We start from the raw sequence: 27,269 nt of genomic DNA on the forward strand, positions 1-27,269 counted from the left end.
GCGCACTCTTTTCTCCGAAGAGTGCGGGGTTGACTTACTCCTGTGTAAACCGACCCGCTAAAACTACACCCCTATTGGAACCGATTACTCTTACTTGCGGAACTGCAGTCTGGTTTCGCAAGTAAAATGGCTCCCTTGCCTTTACCATTTCATAGGCTGGCGGTGGGAAAGGAGAGGAGATCAAATTTCTCCTCGCACCCTCGCACACACCCAGCCGAGCCAAAACTATCTTCCGGTCGAACTCTTTTTCTGCCGTCTTTGTCTTTGGTAGACATGACCTTCAGATCGAAGGTCTCAACATGCCTCCAGGAGTCCACAGTTTGGAGCATGGCAGAGATCATGCTATCGGCGTTGAATCGAGTCTTAACCACCGCAAACCTAACTTCTCTGTCAACGCTCCAGTGCTAACTTCCTGTTCTTGCAAGTTTGCTAGCTCTTGGTTAAGCATATAGACTTCCTTTCTTTCCACCGCCAATAGTCTCTGCAGAACCAAAGCCTCTAAAAATTTCCCCATCGTATCCAATAAAAATATTGGTCTGAATGATGAGGCCTTATCTAGGGGTTTATCTCCTTTCAGGAGGAGGACCAACTTCTGTGTCTTCCAGTAACTAAAGAACTCTCCCGCTGTTAGACATGCATTAAAGACGTTGAGAAGAAGCTCTGCATAAACAACGACAACCTCTTTCAGAATTTCGCTGGGTATTCCGTCATTGCCTTGCGCGTTGCCATTTCTCAACGCCTTTTCTACTTTTTTCAACTCTTTAAGCGTGAAGAGTTCCTCTTTGCGTACTACATATTCAGTAAAGTCATCCCTTTGGATTGGTTCCGCGTGGGGAATAAACATCCTTATAATTTCCAGTACCCAAATCAGATCGTCCAGAACGGGGATTTTCTTCTTTGGCACCAATTTCTTGGTGACAATCTTAAAGCCTAATCCCCATGGGTCCCTTTCTGATTCTCCGATTAGGTCCTGCAAGCAACGACGTTGGCTACTACGTACTGCCCTTTTGAAGATCAGCCTGGCTTCATGCCATTTTTCTCGCAGCTCGGAGTCTCCCTTTCAATGGGTGTATTTTCTCCTAGCTGCGTGGCTTTTCTTCTCAGGCAGGCTAGTTCATCGCTCCACCAGTACATAGACCCTTTTACTGTTCTTCTTGTCTAGAAACTGGCTTTGTCATCCAGTTGAGTTCGGGAACAAGTCTCTACACTTCCAGAGACTCAACCAGTTTCTCTCCCTGTTAAGTCTCTTGAGGTTCCATGAGCACCTTCCATTCTTTAATCCTACGAACAAGGCGGGGAGAGGCGATGGTTATATCAAGGATAGATCCTGATGTTCCCCGCCTGAAGGTGAACTCCTTTCCCCTATTTAGCACAACCAGACCGTTTCCGGAGATCATGTGGGAGAACAAGATCCCTCTCCTGTAAAGGCGAGTCTCTCCCCATTCCGGAGACTTACTATTAAAGTCCCCCGCAATGAGAAGATCCCCGTCGAAGGTCCTAAGACTTTCTTCAAGAGAGCGGATCTGGGCGTCGAACTTTGCAATGGGATCGTTAGGAGGGAAGTAGCAGCTGTAAATTCGAACACTTGCCACCTCTATCCAAACGAAACCACTGCGTGTCTTTCGAAAACCGCTAATAGTGCTGTTCGGGTTACATGTTATTATGCCTGCTCTCTCTGATGCATCCTGGAACCAGTTTGAGAGTCCTCGCTTCTTATACTGCTCACTAATGAGCAGTATATCAGCTCTTCTCTCCCTGGCAGTCTGCATCAAGAGATCCTGTGCGACACTTCCTCTACCGAGGTTGACCTGGAGAAATCTTAACTCTTTGTCTTCAACTTCTCTAGGGCTGCCCTATAGATCGGACATGCTCCGCTTCCTGGGAGGTGGTTCGTCTCTTTCATCCCGCTATCTAGGATAGCGGGATGCACAGACTGGAACTACCTCGCATCCTCTGTGCAAGTGGTCCGCTGAACAACACCTCTAGCAGGCTTTGCTCCTATCGGGATTTTTGAATGTCCGGGCTAGATGGCCATACCCAAGACATCGGTGGCACCTCGGTACCTCCTATCTTTGTCTGATACGGCAATTTATCCAGCTGATCCTCACTTTTTCCGCCTTCAGCAGAGCATCTGCTTCTGCTTCAGGGAGCTGGACTATTGTAGCTTAGCTTCGCTGTTCAAAGTGAGGAGTCTACAGGGCACCTCCAAGTCATCCTCTTTCAAGGCCAGTTGTATAGCTTTAATGACGTCGTCAACTCCCGTAGTCTCGTCTAGGTCTCTAATTTCGGACGTTAGTCAACGAGCCGGTGAACGTCGAGACTCCCTGGTCTCTACGGAGGACAAGAAGCAGCTCTTGCTTCCTTGTCCTCCGGATGGACAAGACCTCCGTGTTCGTATCAGCGGGATTGACCGACGTCCTCATTTGCCTCAAAATGTCGGCATAAGACTCACCGTCCTTCCCCGACACTCTAATGGCCGCCGTGTTCCTCAACTTCTTAGGAGAAATTTTTCTTCCTCCGTATTATTTTTTCTTTTCTTTTTCCTTTTCTTTTTTGAGAGGGCCTCCTCCTACTCTCCATCCATTTTTTCTCCTCTTTGGAGACTGGATATAGTTTTGCCCTCACGTTCCTCTGGCTTTTTTCCGGTGGTTTTTTCGTCGACATCCTGTCCTCCGGTGATGTCAAGCCACTCTTTTCGTCTTTTCAACAGAGGAAAGCTTTTTTTTGGGCTGTGGGTCATAGCGTAGTTGACCTTATCTTTAAGGTCATTTGGGGTATTTTTAATAAATGATCCCTTAATCGCGATGAGGGCTTTCTCCTAGGCATCCGTCTGCAGTCTTTGGTCATCCACGATATCCAGCAGGATTTTACACTAAGCGCTTAGCCAGTCCCGGAATACATGGAAGGACTGAACTCGCCCGTATCAGTATGGATTCCGACCTCCATACCCACCACAGACTTCCTGATCAGGGTCCAAAGCGGCTGGCTCCTGATTCCATACTTCGGCTTACACCTCGGTAGAAACAAGCTCACAGCAACCTCTAGGCTGCGCCAACGGAAAACAAGCCGAACGCAGCTTCGAGGTACTCCCAGTGGGCCGTAGCAGGAACCGATCAGTGTGTGAATTGTGTAGGTGTGTGCGTGTATGTGTTGTAAATGTGTGGTGTGTAAGTGTGTAGAAAAGTATTGATCCTGTAAGTGTAGTGTTGGATACATGATCTCTGTGTCCGTGGTCTGTCGGAGGAAGTAAAAATATAACAAAAATAAATAAAATCAAAACAATGAAAAAGAAAAACTGGAAACACCTAAACAAAAAACAAGAAAAAACAATAAAACGTAAACTAATAAGACAAAAATAAATAAAAATTAGGACAACAAAACAAAATAAATAAAAAACAATAAGAAAAAGAGAAGAAAACTGGGACGTGAAAATAATGAATGAAAAAATGCAAAATATGTCCTGTTCTTGCCGCAGGAGCAAGAACAGGACGAACACAAGATTCCGGCCAACAGTCGAAGGGATCAGACCCCAAGTGCTCCACAATCCACTCATTTCTTCTTCCTCCTCTCTCTTCCTTCATCCCCCTCCACTTCACCAATTTTCATAACTTCCTTTAAATAACCCACCTTTAAACCGTCCACTTTTCTTTCCCTATGCTTTCTCTTCTTTCCTTTTGCAGGTTTTGGTCCACTTCGGACTTACAACCAACTTGGTTCACCTTGAACTCCCAATCCGCCACTCGGGAAAGCGCCCGATGAGGGACCAGCAAATCCCACACGGGTCAATGTACATATTAAATAATTGCTTAATACAAGGAGTGGCTCATCGAATGTGGATCACGCCACTACCAAAATTTGCAAGGTTGCAAGAAGCGACTTAGCAACAATTAAATTCATTATATTTTTTCCACTCTTTTCGTCAATTAATAAAACCAATTGTCGATAAGAAATCGAGGTCTTTAAAGTGAAGTCTCTGAGTGAGACGGGTGGAACAATCCCTTAGACCAGGGTTATTCTGAGTATAGTGCAGTTCAGGGGTGGTCTCGAATGAAGACGGTGTTTACAACCCGCAGTTTGGGGTTTCTCGAAGTGTTCATTGTAAAAGAATTTTTTCAGTGGAGAAATTCTTTTAGTTTGATTAGAATATTGATTTTATCGAGTTAAATTGGAATATTGATTGATATTGTGTATTGAATTATTGAATATTGATTTGTGGAGTATTGAATTATTGATCTATTGAATATTGATTTGTGGAATATCGAAATATTAATTATTGAATATTGATTTGTGGAATATTGATTTGTTGAATATTGATTTATTGAATATTGATTTATGGAATATTGATTTGAGGAATACTGAATTATTGCATATTGATTGATTATTGATATATTGTTGATTTGATTTTGCTAAGTTTCAATGCACTATATACACAACACAGAGGAACACATTATTGAACACATTGTTTCAATCTATGTACTAAATAGTATTTTGATTCTATATTAACTTTATAAAATATATGTATTTCTTTGGGGTTTAAATTGTAACTTCTTATTTAAACCAGTTCTCATTATTCCTTTTTTCTGATTGATCAAATTAAGAGTACAAATAAGAATACGACTCTCAACGACATTTTTAATAATAGAATGGTGGTGCAGGGATCAACTATTATAATTAATTTTGTCTCAAGGGTTTTTTTGTTAGCCTAGCGGAATTTATAATAAGAAAAGTCATTTTTTTGTTTTATTATTAACTAGCGATGTATTCCTCGCTCGCTGGGTTATAATTGTACTTATTGTTGTGTATTTATTGTAGTTTATGAATATTATATATATAATTTATGTTTTAAATTAATATTTTATTAATATTGTTATGTCCGAAAGGGACAGATAATTTAATTATTTTAATATTTACCCCGATTTATTTACAAAGCGGAAGACTTTGAACTAAGGGAACGGGGTGAGTAAATTTACTGCAAAGTACTTTTAACAAACTTTATTAAATACACTTGAGTTGAGAGAAAAAATTGAAAAAACATGTTACAAAAGACGTATGTAAGATTTTCTAAAAGCAAAGTATTTTGATTTATTTGAAAATAAGTCAAAATAAATTTTCCGAGGACGGAGTCGAGGTCACGGTGTCGGTGTCGTTTTTGGAAATTTTTTATCTTAATATGATATAAGATTTCCATAAAAACCTAAAACCATTTCCAATCAAATTTTAAACCTAACACACTAATTTTTATTCTCATATGTGATGACAAAATCATACACGGTTTCCCATATGAGAAAACCACATAGAATTAAATTTACATGAAGTAAATCCCATAAGTGTCCATATACGTCTCCATATAAGGTCTCATATAAAATACCATATGAAATCAAAATTTAAAAATTTTTTAAATAAAATTTTTTGGATATATCTAACAAATGTAACAGAAAAGCGGAAAAATTCGGTAAATGCAAAATGAGCATAATGCTGAGTCTACATTGGCTGCGCAAACGTGAACGTGTGACGTCAATTGATCTACTTATATAATATTTACAATTTTTAGTTAATTAATTAATTATTAAGGTTAATAAAAAACGATATATTTTATAAACAAATAAAATTATCGTAATTCTGACGTTACTAAATGAAAGTTGACATAATTCCGCATGCAACGAGCCCTATATAAAGTATTTTGGTTTAGTGGATTGTTAAAAAACAATTGGATAAGATTGAAATCGTTTATAAAAATTCCTCTAATCCAAAATAGTTCATATAGAATTCGTTGGATGCGGAATTACGTCAGCTTTCAATTGGTAGCTTCAGAATTGCAATAACTTTAATTATTTGTAAAATATTTTATTTTTTATTAACATTAATTAATTAATATCTCAAAAATAACAAAGAAGAACATCTCAATATTTTGTGTGGTAAAAATACACATTTTTAACTTTCAAAAAAATAAATAAAGAAGAAAAAAGACCGAACTTAAAAAAAAATCAAAAAAAATTTTGATTTTCAAAAAAAGGGTCAAATTTTGAATTTTTTTGCATTATTCAAAAGAGCAGGAAAAAACCTTTCGAAAACATACAGTTTTTGAAAAAACCTAGCAGTACGTCATGGTTGAAGGACATATCCTAGGACTAAATTATGTGCAAGTTACAGCCCGATCAGATCAACTTTTTTTTACTTAGTTCGCTATAGGAATTTTATTCCATATATATGGGCAATTCCACGAAACTTTTAACTTTCAAGAGAAAAAAATTTCTTTTTTAATTTGCAGGCACATTGATGTCACTTTGTATACACGTTTAAGTACCTTTCAGTATTACAAATTCATTTGCGTGATTCAGTTTTAGCTCACGTCGTCAATGTTTAACTCTTTAAACTCTTTAATTGCATATAAAATTGAAAAATTAAACTTTTTTTATTTTTGATATCGGAGTGGTTTTCAAAGTATTTTCGTCCTCTGAACACGATTCTGCAGTGGGATTACTATTAGCGCTAGTCGCTATGTAGCGCTTTTTGTTATTTAGAATTGAAAACTTACATATTTTTAGTGAAATTTGTTCCAAATCATGACCAAAATAAAATACCGTTGACAGTTTCTTTAAAACTTAAACTACAAGATGGTAATTTAGAAGACAATATAAACATAACCCCTCTAGATAAGGACATTGACATAGAATTCATGTCAATTTCCTAAAATATTTTATCTACGTAGCAAACAAATACAACATGAAGGTGGAATCAATTCTCTAACTTCATGTTTGCCAACTGTTAGTTTCAAATAAAATAATTAACTATAGTGACGAAATAAATTATACTTTAATTTAATTTAAAAATAATTTATAAAGGAAATAAATTTTTTTAATTTAATTTAATAAATAAAAATTAAGAAAATTAATCTTATTGCAAGAATTAAAAATAATAATTGCATGAGGTTTTAAATTAGGATATTCTTTACAAGCCTAAATTTAAAAATTGATAAATTTTTTAATTAAATTGATTTAAATTTTCATTTCTTGAAAAACTCTTTAACTTACACAAAATGCCCTATACATTTTTTTAGTGAAACCTTGCGTAAGAACAAAAATTCTATTTCCGAGGTTATATCTTCAAAATTTTTTTAATTAATTTTTTTTTCCCATTTTAGACAATGTCTAATAGAAACTTTAAATCCTATGAAAAAGATAATAAATATAAATGCAATAAATATTTAATTATTAATATAAAAAAGAAAAGTAAATAGTTTATTATTATTGGATAAAGTTGAATTATTTTCTTGATTTTTTGTAAGAATAGAAATTTGTAAAATAAATGTTTTCTTTATTTCTTTATTATTATGTTTTATTTGTTTATAATTATTAATTATAAAAAAATGCAAGGTTAAAATTTAGAAATAAAAGTGTTAATATAATAATATTAATAATTATCGTTGCCTCAAATTGCTTTTTTTATAACTTTTGAGATTTGAAGTGTTACACTTGAAAAATTTGTCAGGCTTTTAGATATTTCTTTTAATTGCTTCATTTCTTCATCGTAGAAAATCCTTATGAATTTGACACATTCTTGATTCTAAAAAAATACACAGAAAAACAATTGTACCAACCTAAATCCATCAAAATGATAGAATTTTTTTTAGTCACCCGATAGCAAGAAAATTTTTTAAAGTGAATGTAGCTTTGAATCGCTACGTAGCGAAATCTTCGTAGCGCTATTGCTATTTGTAATCCCACTCCTGGCACCCAAATTTGCTTAGCACGTCAGGATTTTGAGAAAAGAGAGGGTAAAGACTCCAAAAAAGTGTTTTCAACATATTCTTAACTTAATAAAATTTATTTTACTCAAAATCCTTAAGCGGCGTTTTTATGTTCAAATACATGTATGAAAATGTTTCGATCACACCATAGATTGACCTGTTTAAAGCAAAAATGCAGTTGTGCCTTTCAAAAATGTATAAATTTAAATGAAATCACGATTTTTATTATCATCTTTAAATTGTTGCTACAGGAATAAAATTAGAGGCACAGCACTGAAAAAAAGTCTTAAAATTTTTGTTTTTTCATCACTTTTTAAAAAATGTATTGAACTTTTATTTTTATCCAACGCCGTAAAAGATATTTTCATAAGAAAACGTTCAATTTAATTTTTTTAAAAAGTGCTATCACACAATCAAACCTGTGTATTTTTAGTTTTAGTGGTGGCACACCAATGGGATATTGAATATTTTTTGACCAAATATGTCTGTTAGATATTTCCTTAGTAGCTGAAGTGATCTTTTACACGCCGCAAAAATAAAAGCGTTAAGAATATAAACTTTTTCAAGAAATTCAAATGAAATTTAAGCATTTTTTCACTTTTTAACTTATAAAACTAATTGTCAAATAAATATTTTGTTCTGATCCTGTACATAAATGTTTGTTTGTATATAATTTAAAAAACAATTTTTTCTTGAAATTTTTATAAATTTAAATATATACAATATATGTGATACACTACAGTGAAAAGGACCTTAACTCTAAACAAATTTGAGATTATGTTGAGTGATTGTTTTCATCTTGGCTGATCAAAGTTGTGGTGGGTAATATTCGCAAAACAGCCCTGTTTCATCCGCGTTATATATTTGATACGGTTGCAGATTTTTCTCCAGCATTAATAATCTTAGAGTTTCCACGAATTTCACTGCAGCTTCAAAATCTCCGGATAATTTTTGGCTTTGAATTGAACAAATTCTAATTTGGTAACGGCTTTTAAAGCGCGTTAACCATTCTTGACTTGCTTTAAAGTAAGTGCCATTATTTGTTGTTTTACTTAAAAGTAAAACTTTTTCTTTTAAAATTGCTCCTGATACGGATTGCCCAGAAATTCTTTTTCGTTTAAACCAATCGAATAAAATAGATTCAACATCATTTTCTTGCGGTACTCTTTTTCTTTTCGTATAGCAAGGAATTTTTTTTAGCTATTTCTAATTTTTTCCCAACATTCTTTTGAATTTTTCATTCTCTGCATGGTTTTGACGCTCACAATAAATTTATTTGCTATCGATACATAATCAGGTGCTACTTGACAACTTTGAAAATATTTTGAAAATGAAATATATTCTTGAAGAAAGACAAAGAAAAACTGAAAAGTTCTCATCAGAAACGGCATTAATAATAAGAAATTCATTAATTGAAAAGTAAACAATACAATTTATGAAAGACAATACAAGATGACAGAATTATTAAAAATACCAAGAACTGATATCGCAATAAATTTAATATATAATAAATGAACATGGACGTTCAGGAGAGATGCGATCGGATCCGTTATAGATCTAACGAGTGCATCCTCCAAAATATTTAGCCGCATATACGACTGGCGGGATTCTGAGGATTATACCACAAGTGACCACCAGTACATCGAGTTCTCAGTTTCAGTGGGAGACACGCGAAGAGGCAGAAGACAGGAAGCTCCTAGTCGAAAAAGCCCCTCGTAGAACACTAAGAGTCTCGACAAGGAGAAGTTTGTCCTGTCTCTCCTTCTAGAAGCCCGCTTAATTCAAGAGTTGGGCTGGGTAAGGAGGCCGAAGAGTCTTGATGGGGAAGTGCGGGCGGTGAGAAATAAAATCGTCACCGCCTGCGATGCGTCTATGCCGCGTCGCAATGGCACATTCCCCAAGAAGAGATCCTTGCACTGGTGGTCAGAAAGGTTGGCCTCCTTGTGAAAGGCATATTTCAGAGCAAGAAGGACATATACCCGTTCTAAGGGAGATCCTTTGCTCAAGGAAGCATACAAAGAGGCCAAAAACAACCTCAGCAAAGAGATTCGCGCGTCGCAACGCCGTAGCTGGAAGGACCTAATCGAGGACGTCGAGAAGGATCTATGGGGTATGGCTTTTAAAATCGTTATTAAGAAATTAGTAACGAGGCAAAAGGCCCCCGGCCTGGACAATCCCGATTGGGTCAGAAAGGTAATAAAAGCCCTGTTTCCTCCTGCAGAGCCGTGGCTTAGGAAGGACTGGAGTTCTTGCATAGTCACAGAGGAAGAACTCTTTACTCTTGAAGAATTGGAAGCAGCAGGTAAAAGATTGAAGATAGACAAGGCGCCTGGAATCGATGGAATAAGCAACAAGATCCTAAAAGAGGTTATTGTTGCTTCCCCCCTGATTTTGTTAGACATATTTAATATCTGCCTAGAGAGAGGAGAGTTCTTTCCAGACTGGAAAAGGCAAAAGCTGGTCCTCCTAAGAAAGGGTGGCAAACCTCAAGATAAGGTAACATCCTACAGTCTTATATGTCTGTTGGGTAAAATGGGCAAACTTCTAGAGGACATGGTTCAGCAGAGAATGCAATCTCACTTGACCGGAGAGAATAGTCTATCCGATTACCAATTTTGATTCCGCAAAGGTGGGTCCACAGTTGATGCCATAAAGGCAGTTGTGGACCTTGCCAGAGAAGGGAAAAACAAATTGGGTCCAGATAAGAAGAGGATAGGATAGGAAGAGATGCAGCGTGACATGGATTCGTGACATTATCGGGTTCTCAAACAATATTAAAAATTTCTTGTGTTATTGTAGCCTCTTCGGGAGATAGAGCTTTTAGTCCTAAATTAAATTTACCCAATACATCACGACCCAATACTACCTAATTATGCATAGTTTTATCGGGAACCACAAAAATTTCTATTTCACGCTCAATTATATTTAAACACACTTTTTCGGTAACTCTACCCAATCTTACAAGAGAACTTTCATTTATTCCAACACACTTGCAATCCTCCATACTACATGATTTCAAACCTGAAGCAGGAGCATAACTCTCTTTCATAAAACTGATGAGGCTCCCGGTGTCCAGGAGCGTATCCAAAATTTCAACAGAAGGTGTCTCATCGGAAATGAATTCGAATCTGTCTTGAAACACTGGTCGTCGAGGGTCTCAGGAACGCCATCCAGCTGATGACCTTGTGATTGCTCAGTCACTGCATTTATCTGACCTTCTTTATGACGGTCAGTTGAATTTCTCTGAACACTGCTTGACTCGTTGCTACCAGAAGGTTGAGTCTTTTTTTCGGGCAATCCTTCAATTGATGTCCTATTTCGAAGCACCGGAAACAGGCTCCTGTCGGCCACTTTGGTTGAGTGCACTCCGTTGACCGTTGACAAAATTTGCTGCAGTTGTAACACCGCTCACTAGAGAATTTCTTAGGTGGAACAGAATCCTTGGGAGCAGTCTCAGATTTCGTGCTGCCACTAGTATTAGGCTTTCTAATTTCTTGTGTATTTTTGCTTTCTTTTTTAAATTCGATTTTCTCGAAAGCTTGTAACAATTCCTTCTTTCCGGAAAAGCGTTGGATGGTTCCGCAAAGATGTATTCGAGATGCCATCCATGATGTAATCCATTAAGACCTCCTCTTCGATGGGCACTGAATTAGCGAGAATCAGTTTTTCGTGGAAATAATTACTGAAGCATTCCGAAGATTTCCACGTCCGGTTCTCAAATTCCCTTCGAAGATCCATTCGGCTCTGACGATTATCAAACATTGTTGACATTTCCACAAGTAGCTCTTCCACTGGCAAGTTTATGTATTCCAACTTGAAATGGAACCACCTTAAGGCCCTCCCTTTTAATTTGGTTCCTATTAATAGTCTCCTATGTGCATCGTCCAGGTCATAAGTTCTACACAGGAGAAGAAACTGTTCTCTCCATTTGCGGAAATCGACATCGCTGCCTTCGAAGTCGCTCAGCAAATCCTTCAGAGAGGTCACGTTGAAATTTTTCAAATTTGTGGTGTCTCCGGCCGGGGGTTTTCACTTCGATCCAAGGCCAACTCGCGCCTGGCTAATTCCAATTCCCTGGTCAAAAGAACACGCTCGCGATTTAAAAGTACAATTTCTCGTTCCATTGCACTATTGTTTTGAAGTGAGTGAGTGTTTGTATTTCGTTGTTCAACAGATGTATGGACTTACGGGGGACTATCAGTTTGTTGTCCCATGGCCCCACTTGTTTCCTGTGAAACCTTAGGATTCCCCGATGTCTCCCCACTATATTCCTCCTCCTCGTCAAGTGTTGCTGTGCGAATATTTTCCTTAATTCGGGCTGCGTCTTTCAGCCAATGGTCGCTGGGGCAGTTTCTTGTATTCGTCGAATAATTTTGGCCTTCGTACCGTAAGTCGTTATTACCAACCTTCTTGCCACCTCTCTATGGACAGTCACTCTATATGAAGTAGGATCAAATGTTTCCCCTTCTTTCATCATTAGAGAACACTCGCGTAGGTTTTGGGGTACACACAAAAGAAGAAGGCATTTGCCGTTTGAAAAGGGTGTAGACTGATCAAATCATGCACACTTTTCACTTTGTGACACTTAGAAGAAAATTCCCGCTCGATTTTCGCGCCAATTAGCGCCACAGCCATTCAGTTTCGGTATTAATTGAGAGTTGTGAGATTTTCGCCATATGCAAATATTCGACTAAATTGCTCAATTTTTACTTTTCCCGCACTTATAGGGAATCGATGGGAAAACAAAACCTCAGAAAAAACCACTATTACTCACTTCAAAATTCCACGGGGAAGTTGTCTGAAGTTTGTGTCAATTAATTTATACAATTACTTAAAACTTCAGACACGAGGCACGCATTAAAATTTGAGTTCTGTTACCAAAATGAGAAGTTTTTACAGAAGTTTAGCCTAAGTTTAAAATATATGGGTCAGATCCGGTACACTTCAAATTCGGCAAAAAGATTAATAAAATCTGAAGTTCTTTCAGCACAAAAGCATAAAACGGTTGAAACACAATAAAACCGGAGACCGACGCTACTTTTCCAAGTTAAAGTCTTTCTCTGATTTTTCTCCAATTTTCACGCTTAAAAGTTACTGACCGATGTGGGCTGTCAAATTACGAATCCCACTTCTGAATTGTAAATGGATTAAAATAAAATTAGTCAGGAAATATTATATAAATATAATTGTCACTTATTAAATTAAAATTGGAGACACAAAATCGGAAATACAATTAAAAGGCTCGTTCGTCACAGACTGATTAGATTATATCCCCTCTCATTAGCATGAGGGCACTATGACTAATGCAAGAGTGGGGATCCCTACTTCTTACAAAACGATCAAACTAAAAATAAATAAATTTGTTTATAAAAAATTAAATACAATCGCAAGTAAAATTGCACAAATATTATATTATCAATAATATAAAATATATAATTATCCTTTCTTAATAGAAATTATAAAAAATAGTTAAACCTACAAACTTAAATATTTTAATAGTCAATAAAATTATTGTAATTTGTTTCTGGATGTTCTTCTTCAGTTTTTTTCCAAAAGTGAATTATAAACAAAAATTTAATGTTAATTTAAAAATAATTTAGATAATTTTTTTAATAATTACCTAATTTCAGGAATTTAGTATTCATTATTTTTAAAATCATTATATTTGTGATGAGTTAATTTGTCAACTAATTTTGTTTTATGTAAATTGAATTAAATTCAATGTTAATTTATTTATTTTTGATATAATAATTAATAAATTAAAGTGACTAATAAAATAATTGAATAGTTAATTGCATAATTATATACATTATAATTATTTTAAAAACATTTTTATTTTTACTGAACTATTTTTATATTATAAAAACTTTGGTTTTATAATAAACATGTTTTTATATTTATTTTTTGATTTTTTAAAATAATAATTTGCAATATATATTATAAGAAGGAATGAAAATTCTTTGTGTTTTCGATTTTATATAATAAAATATTAATTAGTTAGTTGACTAATTTAATTAATATTTAATTTGTGTTGGGTTACTAAAAATTTAAATGTTTTAAATTATCAACTGGTTCTTTTAAGGAAATGTTACCATCTCATTCATTATCTTAAGAGATGATAAATAATCGACATAACTATTATCATAGTGAAGTCGGTATGACAGATAGTAAAGTAAAAGAATTAATAATGAAATAATGATGCATCATTAAGAACACGTGTGCAATGCATATATATGCCCATATATACATATAACACGAATATATATATAATTATTCTTATATATACAAAAGAAAAACAAACAGAAACACTGATTAAATGCATAAATTGTTTAAATAGTTGTGGGTTAACAATCTAATATCGATGAATGATATCGATATCAAATGAATTGAATATCGCTCAATTACTATGAAATAAAAGACACATACGATTCCTAGAAAATTCGTACGTGCTCTTAAACGTTTTAGCAAAAATCGTGCTCTTTTTCTAAATCATCCCCAACAAAGTAATGAATTGACTAGTATATAAACCCATTGCAAATTAAGAGAAGAGGTCAAAAGTTCCGGTGTAATCTCCGTGGTTAATATCATTGTTGAGCGACCCTTCAGTTTATTTCGTGAAAGTTAATCTATTCTTTCCTGTAACAAGGTGCAAGTTTTTGTGTTTCACTTAGAATGAATTCTTTTTGAAAAGGTGCAAGAGAAGCAATATTAATATTTAGAACATAGTTCTTTCCTGAAAGGGTGCAAATTAAATTGTTTTTCATTTAGAATAGTTTCTTTCCTGAAAAGGTGCAAGAAGCTACAATTTAACATTTAGAATAGATAAATTCATTGATTTAACTGTCGTAATCTTACAAATAAAGCAGATTCTTGATTATAATTCTCAAATTGCTTCTCTTTCACATTTAGAATAGACTTCCTTCTTATGCAGGTGTAAGTGACGTAATACAACGAATTATAACACGAAATAGTACGCTTTATTATCAAAAACATTAAAGTTGTTTGAGTGTCACACAAGTGTGAGCCGACAAACTGTATCTTCATTCACTTAAAGCAAATTCCGAGCTCTTGTATAACAGCTCAGCGACTTCATTGAAATACGAATCTTCCTCGTAAAAGTGAGTAATCATACATGTAACTTATTTTATTAAATCATAATTATAATAAACTATTATAAAAGGGAATATTTGTCTTTTATTAACGCAAGACCCATAGTCTTTATAAAGTGACAACGATCCTACAAAATAAAAATATCAGGTCTTACCATCCTGATTAATCAGCACAACCCTCCCAAGTAAATAAATTAATTCTTTGTTTAAAAACCAAGCCTTAGCTCTGGATGTAACAGCTGATTTGGTGGGAGCAGTGGGATGTCACTTTTGTTTAATAAACAATAATATTCTATTATCGACAATAAAATCTTGAATTTTAAATTGATAATTTATAAATTTCATTATTCCTACAATTTATTAATACAGTTCATTTTAAATAATTATTTAAAAATAAATAATAAAATTTTTATTCAGTATTTTATCATTCTAACATGTTATAAATAATGAAAACTAAATTGAAATTACAAACAAAAGAAAAACTAAATATTATCAAACACGTTCAAACAAAATAGATAAATATCAAAAACATTCAAACTAAACAAGAATTCTCAGATTTCTTTGAAAATATTTTAGATAGAACTGAAAAAATTATAACTCTCAATAAAGAAATAATCAATATATTAGAAAATTAAAACAAATAATTTTAAATCTTACATAACATCTCAAAGTAATTAAAATTTGATAAATTAAATATCAAATGGTGGAAACCACTTTTTCTAGAGAATTTGTGATTCCAACATTTATTTATATATCCGTATCATTAATTTACATAATTTTGTTTTCAATTATTTATTGGACAACTTACAATAAAAATTAATTAATCATACTAATTAATAAATAATTACTCATGTATAGTTATTTTGCTAATATTGATTATAATAGATATAATTATCCATGCATTGAACTTGTATCAAGCAATTTTAATTTAAATAGAGGTAAATTTTTAATTGATCATACCCTAACCATTTATTTAATTAAAGAATCGGCAGTGTCATCACTAGCTTATATTGACACAAATATTATTAATATTGCCCGTAAAAATACTGTTTTTACTAGAGGAGATGTCCATATAGAATTTTACGATTTTACCATAAAATTTGGAGTTGTTGATTATAATAGCGACACTTAAATTATTGGAATTCTAGGTGCCCCGTTCTTAGATTTCAATTTTCAAACAAGTTATTTTTCAAATTGGGCTTCAGATTACGAAGCAAAAAAAAAATTCATATTTCATTTGAAAACATAAAAGATTCAAGAGGTCTTTTTATAATAAATCCTTCCTTAGATATTAATCTAATTAATGAAAAATATTTAACCCCAAATACAAAGATTAATAGATCAGAAATTGCCATTTTACGGCCAGGATCTATATTCACTTCTGGAACCACGCAAATATCAATTGCTCAAAAATTGATAAAATTTCATACATTTATTAACGATAATCAACCTGAATTAACAGGTATTCTTGGATTATCATTTTTAAATACTAATCCTAATGAATTTCATTTTTAAAATTTATATCAATATAAATTTTAATAAAATTGGATAAATTGTAGAAATCATTCCTAATATTCTATATTAATATTGATAATAATAATCAAATTCTTATCTTATAATTTCCTGAAAAACATTAATTAAACAAAGTTCATTTTAAAAGAAAGTAACAGGAGAATATGAGCATATAAAATTACATGCACATCTAGGCGCATATTTATGGGCTAATATTCCCGCCGACTTGAATTACTCATCGACGCCGCGTGCAGTAGATGGTAGCTAGTGTACACAGCACACGCCAGTACAAGGAGTTTAAGTTCAGGTGCGATCATTGTTACGGTAGCGAACCAAGTACATCCTAGCCGCCATTGACTTAAACCACTCACTGACGCCGCGTACAGTAGACCGTAAGTAGTATACACACCGCGCGTCAGCCCCAGGAGTATTATGCTGACTCTACATTAGCTGCGCAAACGTGTACGTGAACGTGAACGTGCTGACGTCACAATGTTATTCAAATGGGTGACGTCAGCACGTTCACGTTCACGTACACGTTTACGCAGCCAATGTAGAGTCAGCATTAAGTCAGGCGCGACCGCCGTTACGGATACGGATCGAACACACGTAGCCGCCATTACACATTCTTTATTCTTTACACATAATGTGGGTATATTTTTAATAGACCCATCTTTACCAATAAATTTAATTAAAGAAAGCGAATTAAATCCATATTTGGGCAGGGGTTCTAGGACTCCCATTTTCCCTTGACATAATTAACGAGTTATTTTAATCACTCCTCCTATATTTAGTAATCCATTAACAACAATGGCTAATGATAATACTAGACACACCATGACCGGTAATATAGATAGAACCCTAAGAGATTCTATGATCACTTCTATGGCAGAATGTTTTGCGTTACAACAAGGTATGATGAACATTCCCTTTTATGATGGTAAAAATATACCCGTAAGAGATTTTATTGAAGATATAATAAATGGTGCTTCCAGCATACCAATCGGTTGTGAAGATCAATATTTAAAATGTATTCTTTCTAGATTAAAGGGTACTGCAAGGGATAGTACTTATGGTAAAACTTATAGTAAAATAGATGAATTAATAGAACATCTAAGACAAAGGTTTGCACTTCGCAAATCATACACAGGGTATTTACAACAAATATCTACAATTCGTATGGGCCGTAGTGATAGTGTCAGCGAATTTTACGACAAAATATCAACCCTAATGGCAGGAGCCAAGGCAGCCCTAGTGGAAAAATATGATACGCTGTGTGCCGATAACATGATGAGACCTTTAGCAGATTGTGCTCTAGAATCATTTATCAGAGGACTCCCAGACTCTATGTCTAGCGCCATTGAAGCTAGAAATTTACAAACTTTGAACGAAGCATTTAAAAGTGCTTTAGAATATGAAGCCCGTCATCAATCCTATACATCAGACTATAACACTTACCATTATTCACGACCCAATCAATCTAATGATTATGGAAACAGAGAAAGAAGCCTTAGCCCAAGGGTGCGATTTCCTTATCCTGTGGAACAACCCAGATATTTTTCCCAACCAACAAGCCCTTCAGGAATATTAAAAAATCCTTATTCATCTCAATTTTCGGGCACAAATAATCAACAACCCTATATCTTAATCATCCTAATTATTTTCCTCCTAACGCTTATGTTCCTTACAATTCATACCCTTATTTTCCTCAAATACCTGGATTAGAAGGTCAACATTATAAACCTAATGAAGGTTCTAGAACGCCTCCACGGGCTCAGTCTCCCCACTCCTTAGAAAAGGACAATTTAAACTCAAACATGGCTCGACGGACAGACGCGACGAGTGGAAATTTAAAAGAGCGTCCAATAAACGTGAGGATTCTACGATCACAAGAACCATCTTGCATGCAAGAAACTCAAGAGAATCACCAGTAATAAAAATAAGATCATCTAGTTTCTTAGAAACAACTGCATCATTACTAATTGACACTGGAGCAGATGTTAATTTAATAAAACTATGCGTCTTACAACCAGAATTAGAAGTAATTCAAGATGAGGCCATCCACATAGCTGGAATAGTTCCCATAAAATTTAAAACACTAGGGACTGTGCAAGTGGAAATTCATGGAAAATCAGTAACTTTCCAAACAGTGCCTTCAAACTTTCCCATTGAGTCAGATGGTATTCTTGGAAGAGAACATTTAAGAGAAGAAAAAGTCGAAATATCTTTTTGGCATAACACTTTAGTGACTCATTCTAATCCTATTCATCCTATATTCTTCTCTGACAATGAATCTAAAGAAGCAAGAGAAAATCTAACGGAAAATAAGACAAATAAAAGGCTGAATTTAACCATTAAAGCAAGAACAAAACAAGTAATACCAGTTGAAGTATTAAATACTGATTTAAAAGAAGGATATTTACCATTACTAGATACAACTGAAGGATTAATAATAGGTGAAGGAATAGTAACAAACAACGATGGTGTATGTCATGTTTACGCTATAAATACAACAGCAGAAGACATAGAAATTGAAATTTTACCCCAAGAACTTATACCATTTGAATTTTGTAAACTACCAGGTGAAGATTCTAACGAATATTCTTCAGAAGAAGAATATATAGAACCCCCAGATAAAGCCACAGCCGTTATAGAACATTTAAGATTAAATCATTTAAATGAAGAAGAAAAAGAACATGTCAAACAAGTGATACAAGAATTTCCAGATAATTTTCACCTTCCAGGTGAACACTTAACGTCAACACATTTAGTACAACATGAAATACTTACCTCAGATGAAATACCTATACATACAAAGCAATATAGATTTTCCCCATCCCAAAAAGAGGAAATCGATAAAGTCATCGATAGAATGAAGTCATAAGGTGCAATAGGACCTTCTTGCTCTCCTTATAACTCCCCATTACTCATAGTTCCAAAGAAAATTGATGGAACTGGAAAAAAGAAGTGGAGAATAGTAATTGACTTCAGAGCATTAAATAATAAGACCGTAGGCGACTTTTATCCCCTACCCCATATAACTTCTATCATAGATAATTTGGGCAAGGCCCAGTACTTTTCTGTATTTGATTTAGCCAGTGGATTTCACCAAATAGAGCTAGATCCAAAGGATAGAGAAAAAACCGCATTCTCAACTACACATGGACATTATGAATACATTAGAATGCCAATGGGATTAAAAAATTCACCGGCCACCTTTCAAAGATTAATGGACCAAGTATTAATTGGATTACAAGGTGCTGAACTATTCGTCTACCTAGATGACATAGTAATCTACGCTAAGGACCTAGAAGAACATGGAAAAAAGGTGCGAAGATTATTAAGCAGACTTAAAGAAGCAAATTTATCCTTGCAACCTGAAAAATGTTAATTCTTGTTTAAAGAAGTAGTATATTTAGGACATATAATTAGTAGTGAAGGTGTAAAACCTAACCCCAAAACGATAGAAGCAGTTAAAAACTTCCCAACCCCAAAAACACCCCGAAATGTAAAACAATTCTTAGGCTTGGCTGGATATTACAGAAGATTTATAAAGGATTTCTCAGCAAAGGCAAAACCTCTGTCAAACCTATTGAAAAAGGACATAAAATTTAGTTGGGGGCCAAAAGAAGAGAGTAGTTTTAAAGAACTAAGAGAAGCATTATGTACAAGCCCTATTTTACAATACCCAGATTATGACAAACCATTTACCATAACTACGGACGCATCTGATTTTGCGATAGGTGCTGTTTTAAGTCAACAAAAAGATGGCTTTGATTTACCCATAGCTTATCTCTCTCAAGTATTAAATGCTCCTGAATTAAACTACTCAACAACGGAAAAAGAATGCCTAGCTGTATTATACGCTGTTCACAATTTCAGACCATATATTTACGGAAAGAAATTTACATTAATTAGTGATCATGAACCCTTAAGATGGATAGATACAATAAAAGACCCTGGACAAAGATTAATAAGATGGCGACTAAAATTGAGAGACTACTCTTATGAATCCAAAGAAAGATACGATAAAACAACTAAACCCTTCAACGGAAAAATAGGCGATAAGGCCTATGTACTAAAAGAAGGTCCCAAAAGAAAGTTTGATCCCCATTATCACGGTCCATACGAAATTGTCGATATTTTAGACAAAAATAATGCAATTCTAATCAATGAAGATGGGCAAAGATTCCAAAAACATGTAGATAAGTTAAAACTTGCTTACGAATAACCTAAATTAACAAAATTTTAATTTTTAGATGTTGGAGACAATGCTATACACACCACCATTAAAAGGAGAAATCATCGAAAGCTTTAAATTCCCTAAAGGAAACATTGCTGACATTAGTTATCCTAAAGGGATATTAGAAGAACTAACCGCGGAGTACAACATTGATAAGCCAGTATACTCAGTAGTATCTGGGACCGGCCCTGCTTTTAACAAAATGTGGCAAGTTAAATGCACTACCACAGATACAAAAAATGGAAACGTATTCACAGCAATAGGAGACGAAAGTAGAACGATTAGAGAGTCTGAACATTCATCGGCGTCTATGATATTAAAAGAATTAAATAGAGTATATTACTTCAGTGAAGAAGAGAAACCTAAAAATATTAGAGGCCGAATTCATGCAATAGCTACTGACGAAAAAAAAAATTGAATTAAAAATGTTTAAATGGGAAAATTGTTGCGAATATTGCTATAAAAGAGGCCACAAAATGGAGCATTGTTATAGCACTATTAGAAACAAGAAAATCCTAAAAAAGGAAACACAAGAAACCGAAGAATCTTTAGATTCCGACGAATTTTGGAATTTACCTGGTCCTTCAATGTCGATGGATTAAAAAAAAATATATATATATATAATAATAAGAAAAATAAACAAATTAATCCATAAATCACTATCAACTGTCGATAAATTAATTAAATATTACCATTATATTAGTACACTAAATACGAATAAGAATAATGTCTTATATTCAAGTCTTATATTTAATTAATAATTAATTATATAAAATGCTTATAATACAAATCAATCTAATTATAATCGATAGCTGATAACAATACTAAAAATAAAATATCAAGATGTACACTACCGTCCGAAATTGTGCGAACTCTGCTTTTTCAACAACTATAAAACTGTTCAAATCTTCAAAAATATTAAAACTAAAATTTTTTCCTCTTTATTTTATTAAAGCTAATAAAATTCTGAAAGAAATGACACCTTGACAAAGAGAATATGTTAATTTTTCATTTAGATATCTAAGAAAAACCCAATTTTCAATGTTTTTACTATTTTTTTTATTTCTCTGGCAAAAATTAATATTTTGTAACGTTCTTAGGCTCATTGAAATCGTATTTTGTTATGCAATTCAAATTATATAAAACAATTCATGTACACATTCTTCCCTAGCGTATGCAAACCGTGAAAGTTGGCTCATAAAATGTCAAAAAATTGTGATTAATATTTATATAACAAAAAATGATGAGTAAAATGTATAAATTTTAAATTTACTTACATAAATCAGAGAAGTTTAGAATGATATATTTACTTGATTTTTAAACATTATATTTTATTGTAGAATTAAATTTAAATTTTTTGACATTTTATGAGACAACTTTCACAGTTTGCATACGCTAGGGAAGAATGTGTACATGAATTGTTTTATATAATTTGAATTGCATAACAAAATACGATTTCAATGAGCCTAAGAACGTTTAAAAATATTAATTTTTGCCAGGGAAATAAAAAAAATAGTAAAAACATTGAAAATTGGGTTTTTCTTAGATATCTAATTGAAAAATTAACATATTCTCTTTGTCAAGGTGTCATTTCTTTCAGAATTTTATTAGCTTTAATAAAATAAAGAGGAAAAAATTTTAGTTTTAATATTTTTGAAGATTTGAACAGTTTTATAGTTGTTGAAAAAGCAGAGTTCGCACAATTTCGGACGGTAGTGTATAAATTATTAAATGCATAATATTAAGATATAATCAATATAATATATACTATCATATCAAAATATAATCGAACCTATTATAAATATCATTATTAATAACAAAATGAAATGAAAAACACTTAAAGATATACAATGAAGTATGTAAAGAAAATGCACGAACTATTATATCTAAAATATAATCAACTTTAGCAATAAAATATATTGACAATTACCAATACAATTATAATCCATAAAAACTAAGATAAATTTAAATTTAGTTAATAAACAAAAAGGCATAATAATATTAATCAACATATAATATTTAAGTTATCAAAATAATATTGTAATCAGTAAATAAAAATAAACAAAAATTATGAAACGAAAAAAAAGAAGGAAGAGGATTTGGAGGTTGCCTTCTTCTTTCCTTTCATAATAAATAATGGAAAATCAACATAACAAATGGCAAAGTAATTAATCAATAATAGTAATATAAATAATAATAAATATAATAATAATTATTTCATAATAATCCTAAAATACAATAAATAACTAAAATATAATAATATAAATCTTAATATTAATATGAAGACACCTTTAAAACAGTATTGCAGAATCACCGCAACACCTAAAGGCGAGAATGAAAGCATAAGACTGCCATTTGCGTGAAGTTAACCGCAAATGACCATAGAGATAATATAAATAGAGTAGACAAGGTATAGGCGGCTGCGTAAGAGGAAAGTGTCCTGACATAAACAGAATGGGTTGGAAAGAGAAGAAAGATTTAACACCAGTATCTGTCCTTCAATAAGCACCAGCGCAAGAGAGACACCTACTGGTGCTAAAATCGCGTTCTCTTTCTATCAAACGGACGCCTCTATACAGACCATCTCCACTCTATTTATATTATCTCTATGCAAATGACAGTCCCTACAAAAAATAATAACCCTTGCATTTAATAAACAAAAAAAAAATATATATATATATATACGTATGTATATATATAATAAAATATATATAAATAAATAGCCTATTAACTATATTATATAATTAAATTATCTTATAACTAAATAAAAACACATAGAAATATAGAAAATTTTATTAAATTTATTATAAAATATTTATATTTGTACACAAAAAAAAAAAATTTTATAAAAATTCAAGGGACAAAACACTTCGCCCCTTTGAACATGCCGCCCATTGGACGACGAAACAATAATTATATTCCTCAAGGGAGGACGGACGAATCGCCTTTCCCCCTCCCTTGTCACCGTAATCATCAAATTGGACCTGAAACAAAAAAAAAGGGGACATATATGTAAATATACATATAAAACATATATGCATACATATATCAAAATATAAAACAAAAACTTACCCCAACGGGAGGCTACCTCCAAACGGTCCACTCCTCCACTATTTTTATTTTCTGAAACAAAAAAAATATATATAATAATAAATATAATTACACATAAATTATTAATGCTCACACATAAAACTTTTACGAAAGGTAAATATAATTAAAATACTTATGTGCATCCATCTCAATTAGTAGCATTCAAATGACTCAATTGCAAAATTGCTGACCGTTGCACATTTCAAAAAGATAACAAATAAGCCCTACGCACTACACAACAACAAGGATAAAGAAATTCGCATTAAAATAATATTAATAATTTTAAAAAACAATATACATATGAAAAATTAAATTAACCCCCATAAATAAAAACCTAAAAAACATCTAAATATATTCAAAACAAAATTTAAAAATTTCGTATGTTACCTACAGATAATCACACTATAACATAATGTAACTTACCTAATAAGGATAAAAATCAACAATTGATAAAGGATAATGAAGATGTATATAATTTTAAACTATTATTAACTAATAAGAAGAAGAGAAAACACTTAAATAATATAAGAAAATGCATGAACAATTATATACAAAAACAATGAAGTATGAACAATACACGAATAACAAAAATAAATGTTAAAACTCGACGAATGGCAAAAACTATAATAATCATTATAATAATTATTAAATTATAAGAAATGTATACATAAAACTATAATAAAAAATGTAATAATAAATTTAAAAGAAGGACGAAGGAAAATGAAGGAAGGGGATTTGGTGGTCGCCTTCTTCTTTCCTCCTTATTTAAAAAAAAAAAAAAAAGAAGATATATACAACAAATATTCATAAAATATTCTACTTTACAGATGGAAATTCCATTTTTGGGAATAATCACCGATACTACTTATTAGATATCCATGGCAATTAAGATATTAATATTATTAGCATCATTAATAGTCCTAAAAAACATTTTTATATGCTACAAAATGATAACAATGAGAAGAAAAAGATCAAGAAATCAACCAAATTTAAACAATCCATAAAGGAATAGAATAAAAATGAAATAAATAGAAATAAAAAGATGATGATAATAATAAACAAAATTAATCATTAAATATAAGAAAAGTTTATATGTATTGTGTGCATATATATGTATAAAATTAGTCCAAAAAAAAATATATATACGTATATATGCGCACACATATGCATTTTATTCTATACTTACACATCAAATAAATTAATTAACCTTCTATTCATAGTTATATAATCATAATAATAATAATAATAATAATCTTATAATTAATGTTAACTAACAATATTTTACAACTAAACTAACAATACTTAAATAATAATCATTAGTAATTTTAATTTTCAAACAAACAAATCTAACTAAAAGTATACAAGGTATTTTGACTTCAATGTTATTATTATTGTTAATAATAATTGAGCGCAAAAGACCTCGTAGCGAGCTCTGGGTATTAGGCGAACATGGGAGAACAGAGGTGATCTATGAGGCGTGGTCAGGCCCACGCCTCCTCTCCAACAGCCAGGCGCCTGGGCTACCGCCTTCTCTTCTATGGCCGCTATACTTGCTCTCGCGAGTCGCCCGCATGACATATATATTTGAGCGTACTACTTGACGGACATCTTGTCGCTACATATGTATATGCCTCCTTTGCGTGCATACTTCTCGGATAAAATCTTTTAACAATATGCCTTAGATTTATTAATTTAAATCAATAAATTGATTAATCTAACTGATAAAGTTAATGTTTTTACTATTATATTTCAATATAACATTGATTAATAGAATAATAAAATGCATACAAAAAAAATTATATATTATAATTGAGAGTTGTTATTAAATAATTATTAATTCTGATGGTCAATGTATATATGTTGTATTTAAAAAAAAGGTTTTTATGCCTGTTTACTTATTAAATAAATAAATAAATAAATAAATTATTAAATCAACCAATTATGATTAGTCACTAGTAATGATAATAACGATTAAAGGTGTTCATATAAATTAAAAAAAAAATTTATTAAAAATATTATTATTAAAGCAATATCAAAATTTGTACGAGTAACGAAATTACTCAAATTAATGCAAATAATTAAAATCACATGTTGCAAAAAACAATATAACTTACAATAGAGCAAAGTACACTAAAGTAAAAATTAAGTAAACAAAATGAAATACGTACCTGTAACTACACATGCATATAAAGGAATAAATAAATAAAATTTCTAATGAATAAGAAGGAATGAATAAAATTATTATAAAATTTTTAAAAAATTAATAAAAATTATGCATGTGTACCAAGCATAAAAGTTGTCACAGCTTTCTCAAATGCATAACTGAAAAATACAATGTTATCAAAATAATGATAAAGATTAATAAAACACAAGAGTAAGGAATGAGGAAAAAGTGGTAAATTAAAACTGTAGTAAAATTTATTTAAACTAAATAAATAAAATATATATATATATATATATATATAAATTTAAATTAAACAATTCATAAATAACTAAAACAAAATTTGGAAATTTTTTTCTTTCTAATTCGTATGTTTGATTTATGTTTAAATTTTAATTTTGAAATCGTGTCTGTATAAAGTTGTTGAAAAATAATGTAAAAAACGGAAATTCATGGCCCAGTGACGTCACGAAGACAACAAAACAAACATTCCAGTAGGAGATATTCAGTTAACGACGTCAATTTCATCGTCATCACTATCGGATATCGACGGAACTTCCTCTTCAACTAATACACTGTCTCTGTAAAAAAAAGAGAAGGAAAAATAAAACAAAAATCTACACACATAAGAATTTCAATGCACACAATTTATGTACACGCTATACTCACTCGACATCAGAATTGGTTCTTGAATGAGAATGAATTCTTTTTGAAAAGATGCAAGAGAAGCAATATTAATATTTAGAACATAGTTCTTTCCTAAAAGGGTGCAAATTAAATTGTTTTTCATTTAGAATAGTTTCTTTCCTGAAAAGGTGCAAGAAGCTACAATTTAACATTTAGAATAGATAAATTCATTGATTTAACTGTCGTAATCTTACAAATAAAGCAGATTCTTGATTATAATTCACAAATTGCTTCTCTTTCACATTCAGAATAGACTTCCTTCTTATGCAGGTGTAAGTGACGTAATACAACGAATTATGACACGAAATAGTACGCTTTATTATCAAAAACATTAAAGTTGTTTGAGTGTCACACAAGTGTGAGCCGACAAACTGTATCTTCATTCACTTAAAGCAAATTCCGAGCTCTTGTATAACAGCTCAGCGACTTCATTGAAATACGAATCTTCCTCGTAAAAGTGAGTAATCATACATGTAACTTATTTTATTAAATCATAATTATAATAAACTATTATAAAAGGGAATATTTGTCTTTTATTAACGCAAGACCCATAGTCTTTATAAAGTGACAACGATCCTACAAAATAAAAATATCAGGTCTTACCATCCTGATTAATCAGCACAACCCTCCCAAGTTACGAAATTTTTAAATTTAATTTCTGCTCAGTATTATAATTTTTTTTCATTTGATAGTATTTTTATGTTAAATTATATTAACTAC

The 27,269-nt window shown here is 32.3% G+C and overlaps 1 protein-coding gene across 17 annotated transcripts in view; it reads left to right on the forward strand.

The window, feature by feature from the left end:
- The window catches only part of LOC127276984 (neuroligin-2), an 856,047-nt gene that overhangs the window by 195,589 nt on the left and 633,189 nt on the right, over positions 1-27,269 (forward strand). The window contains exon 1 of one of the 17 annotated variants that reach the window (XM_051297759.1): positions 14,842-14,865. The exons of 15 other annotated variants lie outside the window; for them this stretch is intronic. The gene's annotated coding sequence lies outside the window, so the exon portion shown is untranslated. Of the gene's footprint in view, positions 1-14,841; positions 14,866-26,819; positions 27,007-27,269 lie in introns of those variants that run through there. One more of the 17 variants, XM_051297758.1, reaches the window with a different exon arrangement.

The sequence above is a fragment of the Leptopilina boulardi genome, unplaced genomic scaffold (genome assembly GCF_019393585.1).
Source record: "Leptopilina boulardi isolate dan_hultmark-lab unplaced genomic scaffold, ZJU_Lbou_2.1 LbouV2_162, whole genome shotgun sequence".
In the NCBI taxonomy this organism is placed as follows: domain Eukaryota; kingdom Metazoa; phylum Arthropoda; class Insecta; order Hymenoptera; family Figitidae; genus Leptopilina; species Leptopilina boulardi.